Below are 4,225 nucleotides of genomic sequence, written 5' to 3' on the forward strand. Positions count from 1 at the left end.
GCCACAGCCAATTTCCTGACATGAGAATGGTACAGCAAGTGTAATCACCACCACATATCTCTATTGCAGGGCACTTGCTGGGAGGCCCCACAGCATCTGAAATCTCATCTTCATGCCACTGGATGCTATCCTCCTCTGCAACCCTAACTGACCCTGCATGCACAATAAATATATTTGAATGTATTTTATTTAAGTATCATTATGAGTTAGATAGAGGGACACATGACCTGGTAAATGCAATTACTAGCTCACTCTCTAGAGTTCTCAAGTTGAGAACAAAGTTTGAGAACTCTTGACAAATGTGTTTTATTTTCACGAGCTATCATTTTCCCTGGCTTGTGAAATGATGATTCTAGGGTCTGTGCAGTTTATGGAGAGGGAATAGACTGTAATTGGTGCTCCTTAATGTACTCAGCACCATGGAGCATCCAAGGAATCACTGAGGGAGCAACACATTATGTATTTTCTTTCCTGGAACTCTGTTTTATTGACCAATGGACATTTTTGGAGTTCTAAGCCCCTCCTCCCCAATGATAAGCATACTTTGCCTACCTGTAGTATCCATTGCAGAAGTCCTCTGAAAAACAAAAGCATCCTGTGTCTCTCTGCAGAGAATGAGAAAAGCACAGCCTGCTCAACTGGTCTGGGCTGTTGGCACCATTGTGATGGAAGTGAAAGTGGAATCAGAAGCCCCAGGTGCCCCTTTGTGTATTTATCCCTTCCCTCAGAAACAGATCCCTTGCTTACTCTCTTCTGTTGCCTATGTTGACTTTTTCCCCTTTGACTGTTCTTGATCATCCTCCAGTCTACTCTCCCTAAGCCTTCACATCCTTTGACAATGCTTCAGCTAATGTCTTCAGGCAGTGGACAACAAAACCTCCATGTCCAAACCTGGGCTGCTGCATTTCTTTTTCTGGTAACAGCACTACTTCCTGTCCAATGCCAGAGACATGCATGCCATCTCTGATGGCATCATTCTTCTTAAACAGATTCTTGAACAGTTCAAACTTGAAGGGGCATAAGCCTAAATTTTTTTTCAGAAAACGTTTTTTCAAAAAAAAATCTGACTTCAGTGATGCCAAATTAAATTTCCCTTTTCTACGTAAGATCATCTTAGGAAGGTTCTATGCCTTTTGGTTGTTTGCAAAACATAGTCTCATTCAATTCAAAACTCCAATCTAAGCCCCCATGTGAATCTCATATTTTCCCTTCACCCTAGCGCTTAGAGGTCTTTTACTTGAGGGACTGCATGGGCAGAAAGATGTGGTCTGTGCTTTCACTCCCCCTCTGCCTTTATCAGGTTGTATAAGGGCTTCTTTGGTTCTCTCTCTGAAGTCCCTTTGCCTCACTGGGTCTATGAACTATCCCTTTTGGATTGTCATTAGTTCCCTGACTCTGTTCTTAGAAGCATGTGTGAATTCTTCAGAATTCTGTTCCCCGACTTGGGCACTCTGGGTTAACTCAGTCATTTTACTGACCTCCATCCCCACCCTTCACTCCCGGTCCATCATTTCTGATGCCTGCATAACCTCTTGCTGCTGTGCTCAGGATGATGCTGGAGGCAAGACCTGTTGGAAAGTTATTGTATCAGTCTAGGAAGAGAGAGGCCATGATCAATAGTGGGGATAATAACAGCAAAATTAGCATTAATAGCTACTACTATTGGCTGTGTACTGTATGCCAGACACTGCCCTGAATCCTGTCACTTTCCCGTAGTAGCCCTGCAAGATAGAGGTCATTTCCCACATTTTAAAGATGAGACTCAAGAAGGTTATGCATTTTTCTGAGGATCTTATATCTAGTAAGTGGTAAAGTTAAATTAAAATTTGTTTCTAGAGTTTTTCCTTTTTCGACTTTCCTATATTTAGTTAAAATAGAGATTCCTGGGACTGTCCTATACTTAAGTATCAGGGTCTCCAGAGAAGGGTTCCAGATATGCATGTTTTTTTAACAATTATTTTATGATGTTTTTGATAAGGCAAATTTGGGAAACACTAGCCTACAGAATAATATTAAAACTCCTGGCTGTGGCAGTGCGCGGGGACCCAGTGCAGTGGCTGCAGTGGCTGCAGTGGCTGCAGTGGCTGCAGTGGCTGCAGTGGCTGCAGTGGCTGCAGTGGCTGCTGGGCTAACGAGAAACTATTAAACTTCCTGTGGAAGCAAAGCAGAATTTCATAAGAACATAATGGATGGAGAAGAGAAAACCTATGGTGGCTGTGAAGGCCCTGATACCATGTATGTCAAATTGATATCTTCAGATGGTCATTAAGTTTCTTGTAAAAAGAGAACATTCATTAACATCAGGAACAATAAAAGCCATGTTGAGTGGCCCAGGTCAGTTTGCTGAGAATGAAACTAATGAAGTCAATTTTAGAGAGATCCTTTCACATGTGCTATCAAAAGTATGCATGTGTTTTACTTACAAGGTTCACTACACTAACATCTCCATGGAGATTCCTGAATCCCAATTGCACCTGAAATTGCACTGGAATTGTTGATGGCTGAGAACTTCCTAGATTGTTAAATAAAATAAATTATAGTGAACTGTTAACTTTTTTTAGTATTTAATACCTGTAGTTCAGTTAGCAATTTTTTTCATATATAGCATGTTGCCTGTGTGCACTTGAAATTTGAAGTTCATTGCAGTGCAGGTTATCTTCTGTTCTTTTGCATAGCAATCAGAGTTGAAATTTGTTTGCTACATCAACAAATTAAGGACATTTTCACAAATTGAGAAATAAAAAAATATGCCAGTTTGTAGATAGTTCTGCCCTATCCTTTGGATGTGATTTTTTAAATTATAGTGGTGGTGATACAATAAATGCTGAAATTTAGGCATAAATGAACATGTTTCACAGGTAAATAATGGGGTTATGTATTTTTATGTTTTTAGTATTTTTTAAAAACCTATTCTGATTTTAAAGCTGTCATTAGCATTGCTAGAGTTATGCAAATAATTTCATTATAAACATGTTTATAACAGTCAAATATTGATGTTTATAACTGTCAAAGACATAAGAGTTGAAATTTCTTATATGTCTTTTGATGAACTGCAGTATTGCTTAAGTGTATCTTGTCTTTTTGCTTATTGCTACAATTTAAGAACTTCATTTAAAAGCAATTTTGGATGATTACTAGGTACAGCTTTTGGAGCACTGATTTTTTGAACTGTAGCCACGTGGTCAACCAGTAAACTACATGAACTTGATTTCATGTGCACTGTACATTTTGGCCAATCCAAGGTACTGTACTTCCTTTGTAATATTCATTATTTTTACATAGTCTCTTATTGTGATTACACTTTTGATTATTTAATTGTTTTAAAAGACTCACTCTGAACTTAATCCAGGTCTTAAAAGCTAGACTTTTCTGGGGCCAGCCGAGTGGCGCAGTGGTTAAGAACTGGCTTGGGAGGCCAGAGAGCCCCAGTTCGGATCCCACATATGAGGGCCAGTGACACTGCCCTCTACAGCTAAGATGCTGAACAACAGCTCTACCTGGAGCTGGGCTGCTGTGAGTCGCCAGCGAAGGCGTAGGCTGCAGCCACTGCTGCAGTGAGTTGCCATGGGCTACGGTGTGTAGCCAGCAGCCAGCGTGAGCGGCCAGCAGCTGCTGTGAGTGGCCGTCCAGAAGCCGGCGACTGATCTGCCTCTCCCGGGAAGAGCGCAATGATGGTGCCAACTTGGGCCAGTGAAGCAACGTCCTCCACAACTAGAATGAAGAACAAAACGACAGCAACTTGTCTGTTCCCCTTCCCCAATTCCCCAACGCTGTTCCCATCCCCCAATTAAAAAAAAAAGTCTTAATATGATAAACATGGAGAGATGCAATGCAAATCTTCTAACGCACTTTGATATAGTATATAAATTATCTTCTATTAATTAAAATATGTTCCCCAAAATAGGATACCCATAATCTGTGGGTCTTCTACTGAAGTCTACCTTATGAAGAGGTCATCAGCTTTTATACTAAGCAGATTAAAACATTTTGAAAAACTGACAGAGCATCTCTGCTTAGGCATGGGAAAAAGCAGCCCCGTGGTTTGGTTTATTGTCTCTATCTTAGTAGTAAAACAAAGTTGTCATTATAGGATCTATAAATTTAAGTTTATAAATTCAGCACAGCTCTTCATGGCTGGTTTAATATGGACCAGTTTTTCTGGAAACTGCAAAAACCATAAGCAGCCAAGATCTAGAAATAATATTCCTCATAGAAGACCTAACAT

The 4,225-nt window shown here is 40.3% G+C and overlaps 1 pseudogene; it reads left to right on the top strand.

Moving 5' to 3' along the window:
• Positions 1-2,130: 2,130 nt before the first annotated feature.
• LOC109373849 (transcription elongation factor B polypeptide 1 pseudogene) lies at positions 2,131-2,524 on the top strand (annotated as a pseudogene).
• Positions 2,525-4,225: the final 1,701 nt, after the last annotated feature.

Source organism: Hipposideros armiger, unplaced genomic scaffold (assembly GCF_001890085.2).
Source record: "Hipposideros armiger isolate ML-2016 unplaced genomic scaffold, ASM189008v1 scaffold_746, whole genome shotgun sequence".
In the NCBI taxonomy this organism is placed as follows: Eukaryota; Metazoa; Chordata; class Mammalia; order Chiroptera; family Hipposideridae; genus Hipposideros; species Hipposideros armiger.